Source organism: Salvelinus alpinus, chromosome 20, assembly GCF_045679555.1.
Source record: "Salvelinus alpinus chromosome 20, SLU_Salpinus.1, whole genome shotgun sequence".
NCBI classification, from domain to species: domain Eukaryota; kingdom Metazoa; phylum Chordata; class Actinopteri; order Salmoniformes; family Salmonidae; genus Salvelinus; species Salvelinus alpinus.
The window spans coordinates 14,136,291-14,157,607 of record NC_092105.1 but is presented as its reverse complement, the minus strand read 5'-3'; the positions used below and the strand labels follow the sequence as shown (position 1 = coordinate 14,157,607).

The following is a 21,317-nucleotide window of genomic DNA, read 5'->3' as shown; positions in this document are numbered from 1 at the left end:
TTGTTGACATTTTGTGGAAACATCATGTTGCGAAATGCAGCACGGTATTTATGCCACGCTGCTACTTCAATCAAGAGATAGTTGAGAAGCCGCTCTAACCCCACCGGTCATGACGTGTCATACGCCCATGCGCTTCCAATATGAAATTGTCCATACATGCGCTCCTCCGTAGCACAGAACAATGCAATAGGTTTTCAACATTCAGAGCTTTTGTGTATTTATTCTGGCTAGTAGGATAGCTGCATGGGAAACTGTTGCTAATGATGTATTTGTCCGTTTTTGTCCCACAAGGCTGAAATATGTGCCCTCGCTTTGAAATGTTAGCAAGGTTGTTTTGTATTTCATCCAACTATCTGTGCTAAAAAGTGATGGCTACAGTATATGTAATTTCTTCCACTTTCTGAGTGACCCAAAGTTCAAGCTGCTTATCTAATTGGTGAAAATGTCTGTTTATCAGACTCACTTTGACTTTATGTGGTGTACCAAGAGTTGTTCCTTCGCTTACGGCCATACCAGCCTGAATACGCCCGATCTCGTCTGATCTCGGAAGCTAAGCAGGGTCGGGCCTGGTTAGTACTTGGATGGGAGACCGCCTGGGAATACCAGGTGCTGTAAGCATTTTGTCCACTAGGGTGTCTGTCCTCTTGCATTATTTCATCAGCGTCACTGCCTTGTAGTAAGCATTTGATGCTGAATTGACTAAATGCAGCTTCTATGGGCTAGTCTCCCATGCCCTTTTAATACAATCAAAGTTCCTTGTGCTGTCAGGGAGCAACTGCCTTTTATTTATAAGACAAATAAGAATATTGTTACTGAATGCAGCTTGTGTGTGCTTTGTGCTCCCTCGCCCTGTTCAAATGATCAAAGGGAAATAATGCTGGTGAGGAGTGGAACTGGACTGCTGTCTGGTGGCCCTGTGTTTTCCATGGTGGAATTACAACCCTTCTTTTACGGCGTAAATCAAAAGTACAAGAGAATGTGAGATGTTATCGATAATAAATCAATTGGTTTCATGCATTTGTCTGTGTGTGTGTGTGTGTGTGTGTGTGTTTGTGTGTGTCTGAATGTGATTGTATTTCCTCATATCGCATACATTTGTGATATAAGACAGGTTAAGATATTAAAAAGCTATTGGTGATTTTTTTACAGTGTTGCATGATGGGAATCTAGTGGTTCACTGATATAATCGAGTAAACAAAATAAACTACTTTTTCACCACTCTGTCTGCAAGTGCATTCCTAAACGGCATTTAACGCAGGTCGATGTGATGTGGTATTATCAGAACACAAAGTGGTTACCTTCAGCCGAAAAGGTTGTCACTGGAGACACTTGCCCTCCACCGATGTGCGTAACTCATACTTACCTGGCAAGGGAGATACCGTGATCAAGAAGGCGGTTCACCCAGGGCGAGGCTCAGCCATTGCACTCCGGCTGTGCTGACCCCTGCGAATTTCTCAAATGTGGAAATCTCGATTGCATAATTTATGGTAGTGGGGGACTGCGTCCGCGCTCTCCCCTGATGTCTTGTGTAATGACAACCTGTTGCTTGGCGCCAGGCTTCAGGATGACTTGACTCAATTGCCCGTGCTTATGGAGATCTTTGAAGTCAGTCGTGAAAGACACTTTGTGGACCAATTGAAAGGTGGAAACATTTGTTTGTAGCAAAACGTTGTTGACATTTTGTGGAAACATCATGTTGCGAAATGCAGCACGGTATTTATGCCACGCTGCTACTTCAATCAAGAGATAGTTGAGAAGCCGCTCTAACCCCACCGGTCATGACGTGTCATACGCCCATGCGCTTCCAATATGAAATTGTCCATACATGCGCTCCTCCTTAGCACAGAACAATGCAATAGGTTTTCAACATTCAGAGCTTTTGTGTATTTATTCTGGCTAGTAGGATAGCTGCATGGGAAACTGTTGCTAATGATGTATTTGTCCGTTTTTGTCCCACAAGGCTGAAATATGTGCCCTCGCTTTGAAATGTTAGCAAGGTTGTTTTGTATTTCATCCAACTATCTGTGCTAAAAAGTGATGGCTACAGTATATGTAATTTCTTCCACTTTCTGAGTGACCCAAAGTTCAAGCTGCTTATCTAATTGGTGAAAATGTCTGTTTATCAGACTCACTTTGACTTTATGTGGTGTACCAAGAGTTGTTCCTTCGCTTACGGCCATACCAGCCTGAATACGCCCGATCTCGTCTGATCTCGGAAGCTAAGCAGGGTCGGGCCTGGTTAGTACTTGGATGGGAGACCGCCTGGGAATACCAGGTGCTGTAAGCATTTTGTCCACTAGGGTGTCTGTCCTCTTGCATTATTTCATCAGCGTCACTGCCTTGTAGTAAGCATTTGATGCTGAATTGACTAAATGCAGCTTCTATGGGCTAGTCTCCCATGCCCTTTTAATACAATCAAAGTTCCTTGTGCTGTCAGGGAGCAACTGCCTTTTATTTATAAGACAAATAAGAATATTGTTACTGAATGCAGCTTGTGTGTGCTTTGTGCTCCCTCGCCCTGTTCAAATGATCAAAGGGAAATAATGCTGGTGAGGAGTGGAACTGGACTGCTGTCTGGTGGCCCTGTGTTTTCCATGGTGGAATTACAACCCTTCTTTTACGGCGTAAATCAAAAGTACAAGAGAATGTGAGATGTTATCGATAATAAATCAATTGGTTTCATGCATTTGTCTGTGTGTGTGTGTGTGTGTGTGTGTGTTGTGTGTGTCTGAATGTGATTGTATTTCCTCATATCGCATACATTTGTGATATAAGACAGGTTAAGATATTAAAAAGCTATTGGTGATTTTTTTACAGTGTTGCATGATGGGAATCTAGTGGTTCACTGATATAATCGAGTAAACAAAATAAACTACTTTTTCACCACTCTGTCTGCAAGTGCATTCCTAAACGGCATTTAACGCAGGTCGATGTGATGTGGTATTATCAGAACACAAAGTGGTTACCTTCAGCCGAAAAGGTTGTCACTGGAGACACTTGCCCTCCACCGATGTGCGTAACTCATACTTACCTGGCAAGGGAGATACCGTGATCAAGAAGGCGGTTCACCCAGGGCGAGGCTCAGCCATTGCACTCCGGCTGTGCTGACCCCTGCGAATTTCTCAAATGTGGAAATCTCGATTGCATAATTTATGGTAGTGGGGGACTGCGTCCGCGCTCTCCCCTGATGTCTTGTGTAATGACAACCTGTTGCTTGGCGCCAGGCTTCAGGATGACTTGACTCAATTGCCCGTGCTTATGGAGATCTTTGAAGTCAGTCGTGAAAGACACTTTGTGGACCAATTGAAAGGTGGAAACATTTGTTTGTAGCAAAACGTTGTTGACATTTTGTGGAAACATCATGTTGCGAAATGCAGCACGGTATTTATGCCACGCTGCTACTTCAATCAAGAGATAGTTGAGAAGCCGCTCTAACCCCACCGGTCATGACGTGTCATACGCCCATGCGCTTCCAATATGAAATTGTCCATACATGCGCTCCTCCTTAGCACAGAACAATGCAATAGGTTTTCAACATTCAGAGCTTTTGTGTATTTATTCTGGCTAGTAGGATAGCTGCATGGGAAACTGTTGCTAATGATGTATTTGTCCGTTTTTGTCCCACAAGGCTGAAATATGTGCCCTCGCTTTGAAATGTTAGCAAGGTTGTTTTGTATTTCATCCAACTATCTGTGCTAAAAAGTGATGGCTACAGTATATGTAATTTCTTCCACTTTCTGAGTGACCCAAAGTTCAAGCTGCTTATCTAATTGGTGAAAATGTCTGTTTATCAGACTCACTTTGACTTTATGTGGTGTACCAAGAGTTGTTCCTTCGCTTACGGCCATACCAGCCTGAATACGCCCGATCTCGTCTGATCTCGGAAGCTAAGCAGGGTCGGGCCTGGTTAGTACTTGGATGGGAGACCGCCTGGGAATACCAGGTGCTGTAAGCATTTTGTCCACTAGGGTGTCTGTCCTCTTGCATTATTTCATCAGCGTCACTGCCTTGTAGTAAGCATTTGATGCTGAATTGACTAAATGCAGCTTCTATGGGCTAGTCTCCCATGCCCTTTTAATACAATCAAAGTTCCTTGTGCTGTCAGGGAGCAACTGCCTTTTATTTATAAGACAAATAAGAATATTGTTACTGAATGCAGCTTGTGTGTGCTTTGTGCTCCCTCGCCCTGTTCAAATGATCAAAGGGAAATAATGCTGGTGAGGAGTGGAACTGGACTGCTGTCTGGTGGCCCTGTGTTTTCCATGGTGGAATTACAACCCTTCTTTTACGGCGTAAATCAAAAGTACAAGAGAATGTGAGATGTTATCGATAATAAATCAATTGGTTTCATGCATTTGTCTGTGTGTGTGTGTGTGTGTGTGTGTTTGTGTGTGTCTGAATGTGATTGTATTTCCTCATATCGCATACATTTGTGATATAAGACAGGTTAAGATATTAAAAAGCTATTGGTGATTTTTTTACAGTGTTGCATGATGGGAATCTAGTGGTTCACTGATATAATCGAGTAAACAAAATAAACTACTTTTTCACCACTCTGTCTGCAAGTGCATTCCTAAACGGCATTTAACGCAGGTCGATGTGATGTGGTATTATCAGAACACAAAGTGGTTACCTTCAGCCGAAAAGGTTGTCACTGGAGACACTTGCCCTCCACCGATGTGCGTAACTCATACTTACCTGGCAAGGGAGATACCGTGATCAAGAAGGCGGTTCACCCAGGGCGAGGCTCAGCCATTGCACTCCGGCTGTGCTGACCCCTGCGAATTTCTCAAATGTGGAAATCTCGATTGCATAATTTATGGTAGTGGGGGACTGCGTCCGCGCTCTCCCCTGATGTCTTGTGTAATGACAACCTGTTGCTTGGCGCCAGGCTTCAGGATGACTTGACTCAATTGCCCGTGCTTATGGAGATCTTTGAAGTCAGTCGTGAAAGACACTTTGTGGACCAATTGAAAGGTGGAAACATTTGTTTGTAGCAAAACGTTGTTGACATTTTGTGGAAACATCATGTTGCGAAATGCAGCACGGTATTTATGCCACGCTGCTACTTCAATCAAGAGATAGTTGAGAAGCCGCTCTAACCCCACCGGTCATGACGTGTCATACGCCCATGCGCTTCCAATATGAAATTGTCCATACATGCGCTCCTCCTTAGCACAGAACAATGCAATAGGTTTTCAACATTCAGAGCTTTTGTGTATTTATTCTGGCTAGTAGGATAGCTGCATGGGAAACTGTTGCTAATGATGTATTTGTCCGTTTTTGTCCCACAAGGCTGAAATATGTGCCCTCGCTTTGAAATGTTAGCAAGGTTGTTTTGTATTTCATCCAACTATCTGTGCTAAAAAGTGATGGCTACAGTATATGTAATTTCTTCCACTTTCTGAGTGACCCAAAGTTCAAGCTGCTTATCTAATTGGTGAAAATGTCTGTTTATCAGACTCACTTTGACTTTATGTGGTGTACCAAGAGTTGTTCCTTCGCTTACGGCCATACCAGCCTGAATACGCCCGATCTCGTCTGATCTCGGAAGCTAAGCAGGGTCGGGCCTGGTTAGTACTTGGATGGGAGACCGCCTGGGAATACCAGGTGCTGTAAGCATTTTGTCCACTAGGGTGTCTGTCCTCTTGCATTATTTCATCAGCGTCACTGCCTTGTAGTAAGCATTTGATGCTGAATTGACTAAATGCAGCTTCTATGGGCTAGTCTCCCATGCCCTTTTAATACAATCAAAGTTCCTTGTGCTGTCAGGGAGCAACTGCCTTTTATTTATAAGACAAATAAGAATATTGTTACTGAATGCAGCTTGTGTGTGCTTTGTGCTCCCTCGCCCTGTTCAAATGATCAAAGGGAAATAATGCTGGTGAGGAGTGGAACTGGACTGCTGTCTGGTGGCCCTGTGTTTTCCATGGTGGAATTACAACCCTTCTTTTACGGCGTAAATCAAAAGTACAAGAGAATGTGAGATGTTATCGATAATAAATCAATTGGTTTCATGCATTTGTCTGTGTGTGTGTGTGTGTGTGTGTGTTTGTGTGTGTCTGAATGTGATTGTATTTCCTCATATCGCATACATTTGTGATATAAGACAGGTTAAGATATTAAAAAGCTATTGGTGATTTTTTTACAGTGTTGCATGATGGGAATCTAGTGGTTCACTGATATAATCGAGTAAACAAAATAAACTACTTTTTCACCACTCTGTCTGCAAGTGCATTCCTAAACGGCATTTAACGCAGGTCGATGTGATGTGGTATTATCAGAACACAAAGTGGTTACCTTCAGCCGAAAAGGTTGTCACTGGAGACACTTGCCCTCCACCGATGTGCGTAACTCATACTTACCTGGCAAGGGAGATACCGTGATCAAGAAGGCGGTTCACCCAGGGCGAGGCTCAGCCATTGCACTCCGGCTGTGCTGACCCCTGCGAATTTCTCAAATGTGGAAATCTCGATTGCATAATTTATGGTAGTGGGGGACTGCGTCCGCGCTCTCCCCTGATGTCTTGTGTAATGACAACCTGTTGCTTGGCGCCAGGCTTCAGGATGACTTGACTCAATTGCCCGTGCTTATGGAGATCTTTGAAGTCAGTCGTGAAAGACACTTTGTGGACCAATTGAAAGGTGGAAACATTTGTTTGTAGCAAAACGTTGTTGACATTTTGTGGAAACATCATGTTGCGAAATGCAGCACGGTATTTATGCCACGCTGCTACTTCAATCAAGAGATAGTTGAGAAGCCGCTCTAACCCCACCGGTCATGACGTGTCATACGCCCATGCGCTTCCAATATGAAATTGTCCATACATGCGCTCCTCCTTAGCACAGAACAATGCAATAGGTTTTCAACATTCAGAGCTTTTGTGTATTTATTCTGGCTAGTAGGATAGCTGCATGGGAAACTGTTGCTAATGATGTATTTGTCCGTTTTTGTCCCACAAGGCTGAAATATGTGCCCTCGCTTTGAAATGTTAGCAAGGTTGTTTTGTATTTCATCCAACTATCTGTGCTAAAAAGTGATGGCTACAGTATATGTAATTTCTTCCACTTTCTGAGTGACCCAAAGTTCAAGCTGCTTATCTAATTGGTGAAAATGTCTGTTTATCAGACTCACTTTGACTTTATGTGGTGTACCAAGAGTTGTTCCTTCGCTTACGGCCATACCAGCCTGAATACGCCCGATCTCGTCTGATCTCGGAAGCTAAGCAGGGTCGGGCCTGGTTAGTACTTGGATGGGAGACCGCCTGGGAATACCAGGTGCTGTAAGCATTTTGTCCACTAGGGTGTCTGTCCTCTTGCATTATTTCATCAGCGTCACTGCCTTGTAGTAAGCATTTGATGCTGAATTGACTAAATGCAGCTTCTATGGGCTAGTCTCCCATGCCCTTTTAATACAATCAAAGTTCCTTGTGCTGTCAGGGAGCAACTGCCTTTTATTTATAAGACAAATAAGAATATTGTTACTGAATGCAGCTTGTGTGTGCTTTGTGCTCCCTCGCCCTGTTCAAATGATCAAAGGGAAATAATGCTGGTGAGGAGTGGAACTGGACTGCTGTCTGGTGGCCCTGTGTTTTCCATGGTGGAATTACAACCCTTCTTTTACGGCGTAAATCAAAAGTACAAGAGAATGTGAGATGTTATCGATAATAAATCAATTGGTTTCATGCATTTGTCTGTGTGTGTGTGTGTGTGTGTGTGTTTGTGTGTGTCTGAATGTGATTGTATTTCCTCATATCGCATACATTTGTGATATAAGACAGGTTAAGATATTAAAAAGCTATTGGTGATTTTTTTACAGTGTTGCATGATGGGAATCTAGTGGTTCACTGATATAATCGAGTAAACAAAATAAACTACTTTTTCACCACTCTGTCTGCAAGTGCATTCCTAAACGGCATTTAACGCAGGTCGATGTGATGTGGTATTATCAGAACACAAAGTGGTTACCTTCAGCCGAAAAGGTTGTCACTGGAGACACTTGCCCTCCACCGATGTGCGTAACTCATACTTACCTGGCAAGGGAGATACCGTGATCAAGAAGGCGGTTCACCCAGGGCGAGGCTCAGCCATTGCACTCCGGCTGTGCTGACCCCTGCGAATTTCTCAAATGTGGAAATCTCGATTGCATAATTTATGGTAGTGGGGGACTGCGTCCGCGCTCTCCCCTGATGTCTTGTGTAATGACAACCTGTTGCTTGGCGCCAGGCTTCAGGATGACTTGACTCAATTGCCCGTGCTTATGGAGATCTTTGAAGTCAGTCGTGAAAGACACTTTGTGGACCAATTGAAAGGTGGAAACATTTGTTTGTAGCAAAACGTTGTTGACATTTTGTGGAAACATCATGTTGCGAAATGCAGCACGGTATTTATGCCACGCTGCTACTTCAATCAAGAGATAGTTGAGAAGCCGCTCTAACCCCACCGGTCATGACGTGTCATACGCCCATGCGCTTCCAATATGAAATTGTCCATACATGCGCTCCTCCTTAGCACAGAACAATGCAATAGGTTTTCAACATTCAGAGCTTTTGTGTATTTATTCTGGCTAGTAGGATAGCTGCATGGGAAACTGTTGCTAATGATGTATTTGTCCGTTTTTGTCCCACAAGGCTGAAATATGTGCCCTCGCTTTGAAATGTTAGCAAGGTTGTTTTGTATTTCATCCAACTATCTGTGCTAAAAAGTGATGGCTACAGTATATGTAATTTCTTCCACTTTCTGAGTGACCCAAAGTTCAAGCTGCTTATCTAATTGGTGAAAATGTCTGTTTATCAGACTCACTTTGACTTTATGTGGTGTACCAAGAGTTGTTCCTTCGCTTACGGCCATACCAGCCTGAATACGCCCGATCTCGTCTGATCTCGGAAGCTAAGCAGGGTCGGGCCTGGTTAGTACTTGGATGGGAGACCGCCTGGGAATACCAGGTGCTGTAAGCATTTTGTCCACTAGGGTGTCTGTCCTCTTGCATTATTTCATCAGCGTCACTGCCTTGTAGTAAGCATTTGATGCTGAATTGACTAAATGCAGCTTCTATGGGCTAGTCTCCCATGCCCTTTTAATACAATCAAAGTTCCTTGTGCTGTCAGGGAGCAACTGCCTTTTATTTATAAGACAAATAAGAATATTGTTACTGAATGCAGCTTGTGTGTGCTTTGTGCTCCCTCGCCCTGTTCAAATGATCAAAGGGAAATAATGCTGGTGAGGAGTGGAACTGGACTGCTGTCTGGTGGCCCTGTGTTTTCCATGGTGGAATTACAACCCTTCTTTTACGGCGTAAATCAAAAGTACAAGAGAATGTGAGATGTTATCGATAATAAATCAATTGGTTTCATGCATTTGTCTGTGTGTGTGTGTGTGTGTGTGTGTGTTTGTGTGTGTCTGAATGTGATTGTATTTCCTCATATCGCATACATTTGTGATATAAGACAGGTTAAGATATTAAAAAGCTATTGGTGATTTTTTTACAGTGTTGCATGATGGGAATCTAGTGGTTCACTGATATAATCGAGTAAACAAAATAAACTACTTTTTCACCACTCTGTCTGCAAGTGCATTCCTAAACGGCATTTAACGCAGGTCGATGTGATGTGGTATTATCAGAACACAAAGTGGTTACCTTCAGCCGAAAAGGTTGTCACTGGAGACACTTGCCCTCCACCGATGTGCGTAACTCATACTTACCTGGCAAGGGAGATACCGTGATCAAGAAGGCGGTTCACCCAGGGCGAGGCTCAGCCATTGCACTCCGGCTGTGCTGACCCCTGCGAATTTCTCAAATGTGGAAATCTCGATTGCATAATTTATGGTAGTGGGGGACTGCGTCCGCGCTCTCCCCTGATGTCTTGTGTAATGACAACCTGTTGCTTGGCGCCAGGCTTCAGGATGACTTGACTCAATTGCCCGTGCTTATGGAGATCTTTGAAGTCAGTCGTGAAAGACACTTTGTGGACCAATTGAAAGGTGGAAACATTTGTTTGTAGCAAAACGTTGTTGACATTTTGTGGAAACATCATGTTGCGAAATGCAGCACGGTATTTATGCCACGCTGCTACTTCAATCAAGAGATAGTTGAGAAGCCGCTCTAACCCCACCGGTCATGACGTGTCATACGCCCATGCGCTTCCAATATGAAATTGTCCATACATGCGCTCCTCCTTAGCACAGAACAATGCAATAGGTTTTCAACATTCAGAGCTTTTGTGTATTTATTCTGGCTAGTAGGATAGCTGCATGGGAAACTGTTGCTAATGATGTATTTGTCCGTTTTTGTCCCACAAGGCTGAAATATGTGCCCTCGCTTTGAAATGTTAGCAAGGTTGTTTTGTATTTCATCCAACTATCTGTGCTAAAAAGTGATGGCTACAGTATATGTAATTTCTTCCACTTTCTGAGTGACCCAAAGTTCAAGCTGCTTATCTAATTGGTGAAAATGTCTGTTTATCAGACTCACTTTGACTTTATGTGGTGTACCAAGAGTTGTTCCTTCGCTTACGGCCATACCAGCCTGAATACGCCCGATCTCGTCTGATCTCGGAAGCTAAGCAGGGTCGGGCCTGGTTAGTACTTGGATGGGAGACCGCCTGGGAATACCAGGTGCTGTAAGCATTTTGTCCACTAGGGTGTCTGTCCTCTTGCATTATTTCATCAGCGTCACTGCCTTGTAGTAAGCATTTGATGCTGAATTGACTAAATGCAGCTTCTATGGGCTAGTCTCCCATGCCCTTTTAATACAATCAAAGTTCCTTGTGCTGTCAGGGAGCAACTGCCTTTTATTTATAAGACAAATAAGAATATTGTTACTGAATGCAGCTTGTGTGTGCTTTGTGCTCCCTCGCCCTGTTCAAATGATCAAAGGGAAATAATGCTGGTGAGGAGTGGAACTGGACTGCTGTCTGGTGGCCCTGTGTTTTCCATGGTGGAATTACAACCCTTCTTTTACGGCGTAAATCAAAAGTACAAGAGAATGTGAGATGTTATCGATAATAAATCAATTGGTTTCATGCATTTGTCTGTGTGTGTGTGTGTGTGTGTGTGTGTTTGTGTGTGTCTGAATGTGATTGTATTTCCTCATATCGCATACATTTGTGATATAAGACAGGTTAAGATATTAAAAAGCTATTGGTGATTTTTTTACAGTGTTGCATGATGGGAATCTAGTGGTTCACTGATATAATCGAGTAAACAAAATAAACTACTTTTTCACCACTCTGTCTGCAAGTGCATTCCTAAACGGCATTTAACGCAGGTCGATGTGATGTGGTATTATCAGAACACAAAGTGGTTACCTTCAGCCGAAAAGGTTGTCACTGGAGACACTTGCCCTCCACCGATGTGCGTAACTCATACTTACCTGGCAAGGGAGATACCGTGATCAAGAAGGCGGTTCACCCAGGGCGAGGCTCAGCCATTGCACTCCGGCTGTGCTGACCCCTGCGAATTTCTCAAATGTGGAAATCTCGATTGCATAATTTATGGTAGTGGGGGACTGCGTCCGCGCTCTCCCCTGATGTCTTGTGTAATGACAACCTGTTGCTTGGCGCCAGGCTTCAGGATGACTTGACTCAATTGCCCGTGCTTATGGAGATCTTTGAAGTCAGTCGTGAAAGACACTTTGTGGACCAATTGAAAGGTGGAAACATTTGTTTGTAGCAAAACGTTGTTGACATTTTGTGGAAACATCATGTTGCGAAATGCAGCACGGTATTTATGCCACGCTGCTACTTCAATCAAGAGATAGTTGAGAAGCCGCTCTAACCCCACCGGTCATGACGTGTCATACGCCCATGCGCTTCCAATATGAAATTGTCCATACATGCGCTCCTCCTTAGCACAGAACAATGCAATAGGTTTTCAACATTCAGAGCTTTTGTGTATTTATTCTGGCTAGTAGGATAGCTGCATGGGAAACTGTTGCTAATGATGTATTTGTCCGTTTTTGTCCCACAAGGCTGAAATATGTGCCCTCGCTTTGAAATGTTAGCAAGGTTGTTTTGTATTTCATCCAACTATCTGTGCTAAAAAGTGATGGCTACAGTATATGTAATTTCTTCCACTTTCTGAGTGACCCAAAGTTCAAGCTGCTTATCTAATTGGTGAAAATGTCTGTTTATCAGACTCACTTTGACTTTATGTGGTGTACCAAGAGTTGTTCCTTCGCTTACGGCCATACCAGCCTGAATACGCCCGATCTCGTCTGATCTCGGAAGCTAAGCAGGGTCGGGCCTGGTTAGTACTTGGATGGGAGACCGCCTGGGAATACCAGGTGCTGTAAGCATTTTGTCCACTAGGGTGTCTGTCCTCTTGCATTATTTCATCAGCGTCACTGCCTTGTAGTAAGCATTTGATGCTGAATTGACTAAATGCAGCTTCTATGGGCTAGTCTCCCATGCCCTTTTAATACAATCAAAGTTCCTTGTGCTGTCAGGGAGCAACTGCCTTTTATTTATAAGACAAATAAGAATATTGTTACTGAATGCAGCTTGTGTGTGCTTTGTGCTCCCTCGCCCTGTTCAAATGATCAAAGGGAAATAATGCTGGTGAGGAGTGGAACTGGACTGCTGTCTGGTGGCCCTGTGTTTTCCATGGTGGAATTACAACCCTTCTTTTACGGCGTAAATCAAAAGTACAAGAGAATGTGAGATGTTATCGATAATAAATCAATTGGTTTCATGCATTTGTCTGTGTGTGTGTGTGTGTGTGTGTGTGTTTGTGTGTGTCTGAATGTGATTGTATTTCCTCATATCGCATACATTTGTGATATAAGACAGGTTAAGATATTAAAAAGCTATTGGTGATTTTTTTACAGTGTTGCATGATGGGAATCTAGTGGTTCACTGATATAATCGAGTAAACAAAATAAACTACTTTTTCACCACTCTGTCTGCAAGTGCATTCCTAAACGGCATTTAACGCAGGTCGATGTGATGTGGTATTATCAGAACACAAAGTGGTTACCTTCAGCCGAAAAGGTTGTCACTGGAGACACTTGCCCTCCACCGATGTGCGTAACTCATACTTACCTGGCAAGGGAGATACCGTGATCAAGAAGGCGGTTCACCCAGGGCGAGGCTCAGCCATTGCACTCCGGCTGTGCTGACCCCTGCGAATTTCTCAAATGTGGAAATCTCGATTGCATAATTTATGGTAGTGGGGGACTGCGTCCGCGCTCTCCCCTGATGTCTTGTGTAATGACAACCTGTTGCTTGGCGCCAGGCTTCAGGATGACTTGACTCAATTGCCCGTGCTTATGGAGATCTTTGAAGTCAGTCGTGAAAGACACTTTGTGGACCAATTGAAAGGTGGAAACATTTGTTTGTAGCAAAACGTTGTTGACATTTTGTGGAAACATCATGTTGCGAAATGCAGCACGGTATTTATGCCACGCTGCTACTTCAATCAAGAGATAGTTGAGAAGCCGCTCTAACCCCACCGGTCATGACGTGTCATACGCCCATGCGCTTCCAATATGAAATTGTCCATACATGCGCTCCTCCTTAGCACAGAACAATGCAATAGGTTTTCAACATTCAGAGCTTTTGTGTATTTATTCTGGCTAGTAGGATAGCTGCATGGGAAACTGTTGCTAATGATGTATTTGTCCGTTTTTGTCCCACAAGGCTGAAATATGTGCCCTCGCTTTGAAATGTTAGCAAGGTTGTTTTGTATTTCATCCAACTATCTGTGCTAAAAAGTGATGGCTACAGTATATGTAATTTCTTCCACTTTCTGAGTGACCCAAAGTTCAAGCTGCTTATCTAATTGGTGAAAATGTCTGTTTATCAGACTCACTTTGACTTTATGTGGTGTACCAAGAGTTGTTCCTTCGCTTACGGCCATACCAGCCTGAATACGCCCGATCTCGTCTGATCTCGGAAGCTAAGCAGGGTCGGGCCTGGTTAGTACTTGGATGGGAGACCGCCTGGGAATACCAGGTGCTGTAAGCATTTTGTCCACTAGGGTGTCTGTCCTCTTGCATTATTTCATCAGCGTCACTGCCTTGTAGTAAGCATTTGATGCTGAATTGACTAAATGCAGCTTCTATGGGCTAGTCTCCCATGCCCTTTTAATACAATCAAAGTTCCTTGTGCTGTCAGGGAGCAACTGCCTTTTATTTATAAGACAAATAAGAATATTGTTACTGAATGCAGCTTGTGTGTGCTTTGTGCTCCCTCGCCCTGTTCAAATGATCAAAGGGAAATAATGCTGGTGAGGAGTGGAACTGGACTGCTGTCTGGTGGCCCTGTGTTTTCCATGGTGGAATTACAACCCTTCTTTTACGGCGTAAATCAAAAGTACAAGAGAATGTGAGATGTTATCGATAATAAATCAATTGGTTTCATGCATTTGTCTGTGTGTGTGTGTGTGTGTGTGTGTGTTGTGTGTGTCTGAATGTGATTGTATTTCCTCATATCGCATACATTTGTGATATAAGACAGGTTAAGATATTAAAAAGCTATTGGTGATTTTTTTACAGTGTTGCATGATGGGAATCTAGTGGTTCACTGATATAATCGAGTAAACAAAATAAACTACTTTTTCACCACTCTGTCTGCAAGTGCATTCCTAAACGGCATTTAACGCAGGTCGATGTGATGTGGTATTATCAGAACACAAAGTGGTTACCTTCAGCCGAAAAGGTTGTCACTGGAGACACTTGCCCTCCACCGATGTGCGTAACTCATACTTACCTGGCAAGGGAGATACCGTGATCAAGAAGGCGGTTCACCCAGGGCGAGGCTCAGCCATTGCACTCCGGCTGTGCTGACCCCTGCGAATTTCTCAAATGTGGAAATCTCGATTGCATAATTTATGGTAGTGGGGGACTGCGTCCGCGCTCTCCCCTGATGTCTTGTGTAATGACAACCTGTTGCTTGGCGCCAGGCTTCAGGATGACTTGACTCAATTGCCCGTGCTTATGGAGATCTTTGAAGTCAGTCGTGAAAGACACTTTGTGGACCAATTGAAAGGTGGAAACATTTGTTTGTAGCAAAACGTTGTTGACATTTTGTGGAAACATCATGTTGCGAAATGCAGCACGGTATTTATGCCACGCTGCTACTTCAATCAAGAGATAGTTGAGAAGCCGCTCTAACCCCACCGGTCATGACGTGTCATACGCCCATGCGCTTCCAATATGAAATTGTCCATACATGCGCTCCTCCTTAGCACAGAACAATGCAATAGGTTTTCAACATTCAGAGCTTTTGTGTATTTATTCTGGCTAGTAGGATAGCTGCATGGGAAACTGTTGCTAATGATGTATTTGTCCGTTTTTGTCCCACAAGGCTGAAATATGTGCCCTCGCTTTGAAATGTTAGCAAGGTTGTTTTGTATTTCATCCAACTATCTGTGCTAAAAAGTGATGGCTACAGTATATGTAATTTCTTCCACTTTCTGAGTGACCCAAAGTTCAAGCTGCTTATCTAATTGGTGAAAATGTCTGTTTATCAGACTCACTTTGACTTTATGTGGTGTACCAAGAGTTGTTCCTTCGCTTACGGCCATACCAGCCTGAATACGCCCGATCTCGTCTGATCTCGGAAGCTAAGCAGGGTCGGGCCTGGTTAGTACTTGGATGGGAGACCGCCTGGGAATACCAGGTGCTGTAAGCATTTTGTCCACTAGGGTGTCTGTCCTCTTGCATTATTTCATCAGCGTCACTGCCTTGTAGTAAGCATTTGATGCTGAATTGACTAAATGCAGCTTCTATGGGCTAGTCTCCCATGCCCTTTTAATACAATCAAAGTTCCTTGTGCTGTCAGGGAGCAACTGCCTTTTATTTATAAGACAAATAAGAATATTGTTACTGAATGCAGCTTGTGTGTGCTTTGTGCTCCCTCGCCCTGTTCAAATGATCAAAGGGAAATAATGCTGGTGAGGAGTGGAACTGGACTGCTGTCTGGTGGCCCTGTGTTTTCCATGGTGGAATTACAACCCTTCTTTTACGGCGTAAATCAAAAGTACAAGAGAATGTGAGATGTTATCGATAATAAATCAATTGGTTTCATGCATTTGTCTGTGTGTGTGTGTGTGTGTGTGTGTTTGTGTGTGTCTGAATGTGATTGTATTTCCTCATATCGCATACATTTGTGATATAAGACAGGTTAAGATATTAAAAAGCTATTGGTGATTTTTTTACAGTGTTGCATGATGGGAATCTAGTGGTTCACTGATATAATCGAGTAAACAAAATAAACTACTTTTTCACCACTCTGTCTGCAAGTGCATTCCTAAACGGCATTTAACGCAGGTCGATGTGATGTGGTATTATCAGAACACAAAGTGGTTACCTTCAGCCGAAAAGGTTGTCACTGGAGACACTTGCCCTCCACCGATGTGCGTAACTCATACTTACCTGGCAAGGGAGATACCGTGATCAAGAAGGCGGTTCACCCAGGGCGAGGCTCAGCCATTGCACTCCGGCTGTGCTGACCCCTGCGAATTTCTCAAATGTGGAAATCTCGATTGCATAATTTATGGTAGTGGGGGACTGCGTCCGCGCTCTCCCCTGATGTCTTGTGTAATGACAACCTGTTGCTTGGCGCCAGGCTTCAGGATGACTTGACTCAATTGCCCGTGCTTATGGAGATCTTTGAAGTCAGTCGTGAAAGACACTTTGTGGACCAATTGAAAGGTGGAAACATTTGTTTGTAGCAAAACGTTGTTGACATTTTGTGGAAACATCATGTTGCGAAATGCAGCACGGTATTTATGCCACGCTGCTACTTCAATCAAGAGATAGTTGAGAAGCCGCTCTAACCCCACCGGTCATGACGTGTCATACGCCCATGCGCTTCCAATATGAAATTGTCCATACATGCGCTCCTCCTTAGCACAGAACAATGCAATAGGTTTTCAACATTCAGAGCTTTTGTGTATTTATTCTGGCTAGTAGGATAGCTGCATGGGAAACTGTTGCTAATGATGTATTTGTCCGTTTTTGTCCCACAAGGCTGAAATATGTGCCCTCGCTTTGAAATGTTAGCAAGGTTGTTTTGTATTTCATCCAACTATCTGTGCTAAAAAGTGATGGCTACAGTATATGTAATTTCTTCCACTTTCTGAGTGACCCAAAGTTCAAGCTGCTTATCTAATTGGTGAAAATGTCTGTTTATCAGACTCACTTTGACTTTATGTGGTGTACCAAGAGTTGTTCCTTCGCTTACGGCCATACCAGCCTGAATACGCCCGATCTCGTCTGATCTCGGAAGCTAAGCAGGGTCGGGCCTGGTTAGTACTTGGATGGGAGACCGCCTGGGAATACCAGGTGCTGTAAGCATTTTGTCCACTAGGGTGTCTGTCCTCTTGCATTATTTCATCAGCGTCACTGCCTTGTAGTAAGCATTTGATGCTGAATTGACTAAATGCAGCTTCTATGGGCTAGTCTCCCATGCCCTTTTAATACAATCAAAGTTCCTTGTGCTGTCAGGGAGCAACTGCCTTTTATTTATAAGACAAATAAGAATATTGTTACTGAATGCAGCTTGTGTGTGCTTTGTGCTCCCTCGCCCTGTTCAAATGATCAAAGGGAAATAATGCTGGTGAGGAGTGGAACTGGACTGCTGTCTGGTGGCCCTGTGTTTTCCATGGTGGAATTACAACCCTTCTTTTACGGCGTAAATCAAAAGTACAAGAGAATGTGAGATGTTATCGATAATAAATCAATTGGTTTCATGCATTTGTCTGTGTGTGTGTGTGTGTGTGTGTGTTTGTGTGTGTCTGAATGTGATTGTATTTCCTCATATCGCATACATTTGTGATATAAGACAGGTTAAGATATTAAAAAGCTATTGGTGATTTTTTTACAGTGTTGCATGATGGGAATCTAGTGGTTCACTGATATAATCGAGTAAACAAAATAAACTACTTTTTCACCACTCTGTCTGCAAGTGCATTCCTAAACGGCATTTAACGCAGGTCGATGTGATGTGGTATTATCAGAACACAAAGTGGTTACCTTCAGCCGAAAAGGTTGTCACTGGAGACACTTGCCCTCCACCGATGTGCGTAACTCATACTTACCTGGCAAGGGAGATACCGTGATCAAGAAGGCGGTTCACCCAGGGCGAGGCTCAGCCATTGCACTCCGGCTGTGCTGACCCCTGCGAATTTCTCAAATGTGGAAATCTCGATTGCATAATTTATGGTAGTGGGGGACTGCGTCCGCGCTCTCCCCTGATGTCTTGTGTAATGACAACCTGTTGCTTGGCGCCAGGCTTCAGGATGACTTGACTCAATTGCCCGTGCTTATGGAGATCTTTGAAGTCAGTCGTGAAAGACACTTTGTGGACCAATTGAAAGGTGGAAACATTTGTTTGTAGCAAAACGTTGTTGACATTTTGTGGAAACATCATGTTGCGAAATGCAGCACGGTATTTATGCCACGCTGCTACTTCAATCAAGAGATAGTTGAGAAGCCGCTCTAACCCCACCGGTCATGACGTGTCATACGCCCATGCGCTTCCAATATGAAATTGTCCATACATGCGCTCCTCCTTAGCACAGAACAATGCAATAGGTTTTCAACATTCAGAGCTTTTGTGTATTTATTCTGGCTAGTAGGATAGCTGCATGGGAAACTGTTGCTAATGATGTATTTGTCCGTTTTTGTCCCACAAGGCTGAAATATGTGCCCTCGCTTTGAAATGTTAGCAAGGTTGTTTTGTATTTCATCCAACTATCTGTGCTAAAAAGTGATGGCTACAGTATATGTAATTTCTTCCACTTTCTGAGTGACCCAAAGTTCAAGCTGCTTATCTAATTGGTGAAAATGTCTGTTTATCAGACTCACTTTGACTTTATGTGGTGTACCAAGAGTTGTTCCTTCGCTTACGGCCATACCAGCCTGAATACGCCCGATCTCGTCTGATCTCGGAAGCTAAGCAGGGTCGGGCCTGGTTAGTACTTGGATGGGAGACCGCCTGGGAATACCAGGTGCTGTAAGCATTTTGTCCACTAGGGTGTCTGTCCTCTTGCATTATTTCATCAGCGTCACTGCCTTGTAGTAAGCATTTGATGCTGAATTGACTAAATGCAGCTTCTATGGGCTAGTCTCCCATGCCCTTTTAATACAATCAAAGTTCCTTGTGCTGTCAGGGAGCAACTGCCTTTTATTTATAAGACAAATAAGAATATTGTTACTGAATGCAGCTTGTGTGTGCTTTGTGCTCCCTCGCCCTGTTCAAATGATCAAAGGGAAATAATGCTGGTGAGGAGTGGAACTGGACTGCTGTCTGGTGGCCCTGTGTTTTCCATGGTGGAATTACAACCCTTCTTTTACGGCGTAAATCAAAAGTACAAGAGAATGTGAGATGTTATCGATAATAAATCAATTGCTTTCATGCATTTGTGTGTGTGTGTGTGTGTGTGTGTGTGTCTGAATGTGATTGTATTTCCTCATATCGCATACATTTGTGATATAAGACAGGTTAAGATATTAAAAAGCTATTGGTGATTTTTTTACAGTGTTGCATGATGGGAATCTAGTGGTTCACTGATATAATCGAGTAAACAAAATAAACTACTTTTTCACCACTCTGTCTGCAAGTGCATTCCTAAACGGCATTTAACGCAGGTCGATGTGATGTGGTATTATCAGAACACAAAGTGGTTACCTTCAGCCGAAAAGGTTGTCACTGGAGACACTTGCCCTCCACCGATGTGCGTAACTCATACTTACCTGGCAAGGGAGATACCGTGATCAAGAAGGCGGTTCACCCAGGGCGAGGCTCAGCCATTGCACTCCGGCTGTGCTGACCCCTGCGAATTTCTCAAATGTGGAAATCTCGATTGCATAATTTATGGTAGTGGGGGACTGCGTCCGCGCTCTCCCCTGATGTCTTGTGTAATGACAACCTGTTGCTTGGCGCCAGGCTTCAGGATGACTTGACTCAATTGCCCGTGCTTATGGAGATCTTTGAAGTCAGTCGTGAAAGACACTTTGTGGACCAATTGAAAGGTGGAAACATTTGTTTGTAGCAAAACGTTGTTGACATTTTGTGGAAACATCATGTTGCGAAATGCAGCACGGTATTTATGCCACGCTGCTACTTCAATCAAGAGATAGTTGAGAAGCCGCTCTAACCCCACCGGTCATGACGTGTCATACGCCCATGCGCTTCCAATATGAAATTGTCCATACATGCGCTCCTCCTTAGCACAGAACAATGCAATAGGTTTTCAACATTCAGAGCTTTTGTGTATTTATTCTGGCTAGTAGGATAGCTGCATGGGAAACTGTTGCTAATGATGTATTTGTCCGTTTTTGTCCCACAAGGCTGAAATATGTGCCCTCGCTTTGAAATGTTAGCAAGGTTGTTTTGTATTTCATCCAACTATCTGTGCTAAAAAGTGATGGCTACAGTATATGTAATTTCTTCCACTTTCTGAGTGACCCAAAGTTCAAGCTGCTTATCTAATTGGTGAAAATGTCTGTTTATCAGACTCACTTTGACTTTATGTGGTGTACCAAGAGTTGTTCCTTCGCTTACGGCCATACCAGCCTGAATACGCCCGATCTCGTCTGATCTCGGAAGCTAAGCAGGGTCGGGCCTGGTTAGTACTTGGATGGGAGACCGCCTGGGAATACCAGGTGCTGTAAGCATTTTGTCCACTAGGGTGTCTGTCCTCTTGCATTATTTCATCAGCGTCACTGCCTTGTAGTAAGCATTTGATGCTGAATTGACTAAATGCAGCTTCTATGGGCTAGTCTCCCATGCCCTTTTAATACAATCAAAGTTCCTTGTGCTGTCAGGGAGCAACTGCCTTTTATTTATAAGACAAATAAGAATATTGTTACTGAATGCAGCTTGTGTGTGCTTTGTGCTCCCTCGCCCTGTTCAAATGATCAAAGGGAAATAATGCTGGTGAGGAGTGGAACTGGACTGCTGTCTGGTGGCCCTGTGTTTTCCATGGTGGAATTACAACCCTTCTTTTACGGCGTAAATCAAAAGTACAAGAGAATGTGAGATGTTATCGATAATAAATCAATTGGTTTCATGCATTTGTCTGTGTGTGTGTGTGTGTGTGTGTTTGTGTGTGTCTGAATGTGATTGTATTTCCTCATATCGCATACATTTGTGATATAAGACAGGTTAAGATATTAAAAAGCTATTGGTGATTTTTTTACAGTGTTGCATGATGGGAATCTAGTGGTTCACTGATATAATCGAGTAAACAAAATAAACTACTTTTTCACCACTCTGTCTGCAAGTGCATTCCTAAACGGCATTTAACGCAGGTCGATGTGATGTGGTATTATCAGAACACAAAGTGGTTACCGTTCAGCCGAAAAGGTTG

The 21,317-nt window shown here is 43.5% G+C and overlaps 25 non-coding genes across 25 annotated transcripts; all 25 read left to right on the top strand.

The window, feature by feature from the left end:
* The first annotated feature begins 499 nt into the window (after positions 1–499).
* On the top strand, positions 500–618 carry LOC139547442 (5S ribosomal RNA). The gene has a single exon (XR_011669512.1). It is a non-coding gene; the product is annotated as a 5S ribosomal RNA (ribosomal RNA).
* Positions 619–1,355: 737 nt separating this feature from the next.
* On the top strand, positions 1,356–1,519 carry LOC139547368 (U1 spliceosomal RNA). The gene has a single exon (XR_011669447.1). It is a non-coding gene; the product is annotated as a U1 spliceosomal RNA (small nuclear RNA).
* A 649-nt stretch (positions 1,520–2,168) lies between these two features.
* LOC139547441 (5S ribosomal RNA) lies at positions 2,169–2,287 on the top strand. The gene has a single exon (XR_011669511.1). It is a non-coding gene; the product is annotated as a 5S ribosomal RNA (ribosomal RNA).
* A 736-nt stretch (positions 2,288–3,023) lies between these two features.
* On the top strand, positions 3,024–3,187 carry LOC139547367 (U1 spliceosomal RNA). Its single transcript, XR_011669446.1, has one exon. It is a non-coding gene; the product is annotated as a U1 spliceosomal RNA (small nuclear RNA).
* Positions 3,188–3,836: 649 nt separating this feature from the next.
* On the top strand, positions 3,837–3,955 carry LOC139547440 (5S ribosomal RNA). Its single transcript, XR_011669510.1, has one exon. It is a non-coding gene; the product is annotated as a 5S ribosomal RNA (ribosomal RNA).
* A 735-nt stretch (positions 3,956–4,690) lies between these two features.
* On the top strand, positions 4,691–4,854 carry LOC139547365 (U1 spliceosomal RNA). The gene has a single exon (XR_011669445.1). It is a non-coding gene; the product is annotated as a U1 spliceosomal RNA (small nuclear RNA).
* A 649-nt stretch (positions 4,855–5,503) lies between these two features.
* Positions 5,504–5,622, top strand: LOC139547439 (5S ribosomal RNA). Its single transcript, XR_011669509.1, has one exon. It is a non-coding gene; the product is annotated as a 5S ribosomal RNA (ribosomal RNA).
* A 735-nt stretch (positions 5,623–6,357) lies between these two features.
* LOC139547364 (U1 spliceosomal RNA) lies at positions 6,358–6,521 on the top strand. The gene has a single exon (XR_011669444.1). It is a non-coding gene; the product is annotated as a U1 spliceosomal RNA (small nuclear RNA).
* Positions 6,522–7,170: 649 nt separating this feature from the next.
* On the top strand, positions 7,171–7,289 carry LOC139547437 (5S ribosomal RNA). The gene has a single exon (XR_011669507.1). It is a non-coding gene; the product is annotated as a 5S ribosomal RNA (ribosomal RNA).
* A 735-nt stretch (positions 7,290–8,024) lies between these two features.
* On the top strand, positions 8,025–8,188 carry LOC139547362 (U1 spliceosomal RNA). The gene has a single exon (XR_011669442.1). It is a non-coding gene; the product is annotated as a U1 spliceosomal RNA (small nuclear RNA).
* A 649-nt stretch (positions 8,189–8,837) lies between these two features.
* LOC139547436 (5S ribosomal RNA) lies at positions 8,838–8,956 on the top strand. The gene has a single exon (XR_011669506.1). It is a non-coding gene; the product is annotated as a 5S ribosomal RNA (ribosomal RNA).
* A 737-nt stretch (positions 8,957–9,693) lies between these two features.
* Positions 9,694–9,857, top strand: LOC139547361 (U1 spliceosomal RNA). The gene has a single exon (XR_011669441.1). It is a non-coding gene; the product is annotated as a U1 spliceosomal RNA (small nuclear RNA).
* A 649-nt stretch (positions 9,858–10,506) lies between these two features.
* On the top strand, positions 10,507–10,625 carry LOC139547435 (5S ribosomal RNA). Its single transcript, XR_011669505.1, has one exon. It is a non-coding gene; the product is annotated as a 5S ribosomal RNA (ribosomal RNA).
* A 737-nt stretch (positions 10,626–11,362) lies between these two features.
* Positions 11,363–11,526, top strand: LOC139547360 (U1 spliceosomal RNA). Its single transcript, XR_011669440.1, has one exon. It is a non-coding gene; the product is annotated as a U1 spliceosomal RNA (small nuclear RNA).
* A 649-nt stretch (positions 11,527–12,175) lies between these two features.
* On the top strand, positions 12,176–12,294 carry LOC139547434 (5S ribosomal RNA). The gene has a single exon (XR_011669504.1). It is a non-coding gene; the product is annotated as a 5S ribosomal RNA (ribosomal RNA).
* Positions 12,295–13,031: 737 nt separating this feature from the next.
* LOC139547359 (U1 spliceosomal RNA) lies at positions 13,032–13,195 on the top strand. Its single transcript, XR_011669439.1, has one exon. It is a non-coding gene; the product is annotated as a U1 spliceosomal RNA (small nuclear RNA).
* Positions 13,196–13,844: 649 nt separating this feature from the next.
* LOC139547433 (5S ribosomal RNA) lies at positions 13,845–13,963 on the top strand. Its single transcript, XR_011669503.1, has one exon. It is a non-coding gene; the product is annotated as a 5S ribosomal RNA (ribosomal RNA).
* Positions 13,964–14,699: 736 nt separating this feature from the next.
* LOC139547358 (U1 spliceosomal RNA) lies at positions 14,700–14,863 on the top strand. Its single transcript, XR_011669438.1, has one exon. It is a non-coding gene; the product is annotated as a U1 spliceosomal RNA (small nuclear RNA).
* Positions 14,864–15,512: 649 nt separating this feature from the next.
* Positions 15,513–15,631, top strand: LOC139547432 (5S ribosomal RNA). The gene has a single exon (XR_011669502.1). It is a non-coding gene; the product is annotated as a 5S ribosomal RNA (ribosomal RNA).
* A 735-nt stretch (positions 15,632–16,366) lies between these two features.
* On the top strand, positions 16,367–16,530 carry LOC139547357 (U1 spliceosomal RNA). Its single transcript, XR_011669437.1, has one exon. It is a non-coding gene; the product is annotated as a U1 spliceosomal RNA (small nuclear RNA).
* Positions 16,531–17,179: 649 nt separating this feature from the next.
* LOC139547431 (5S ribosomal RNA) lies at positions 17,180–17,298 on the top strand. Its single transcript, XR_011669501.1, has one exon. It is a non-coding gene; the product is annotated as a 5S ribosomal RNA (ribosomal RNA).
* Positions 17,299–18,033: 735 nt separating this feature from the next.
* On the top strand, positions 18,034–18,197 carry LOC139547356 (U1 spliceosomal RNA). The gene has a single exon (XR_011669436.1). It is a non-coding gene; the product is annotated as a U1 spliceosomal RNA (small nuclear RNA).
* Positions 18,198–18,846: 649 nt separating this feature from the next.
* On the top strand, positions 18,847–18,965 carry LOC139547430 (5S ribosomal RNA). The gene has a single exon (XR_011669500.1). It is a non-coding gene; the product is annotated as a 5S ribosomal RNA (ribosomal RNA).
* Positions 18,966–19,690: 725 nt separating this feature from the next.
* Positions 19,691–19,854, top strand: LOC139547355 (U1 spliceosomal RNA). Its single transcript, XR_011669435.1, has one exon. It is a non-coding gene; the product is annotated as a U1 spliceosomal RNA (small nuclear RNA).
* Positions 19,855–20,503: 649 nt separating this feature from the next.
* On the top strand, positions 20,504–20,622 carry LOC139547423 (5S ribosomal RNA). The gene has a single exon (XR_011669493.1). It is a non-coding gene; the product is annotated as a 5S ribosomal RNA (ribosomal RNA).
* The last annotated feature ends 695 nt before the right edge of the window (positions 20,623–21,317 follow it).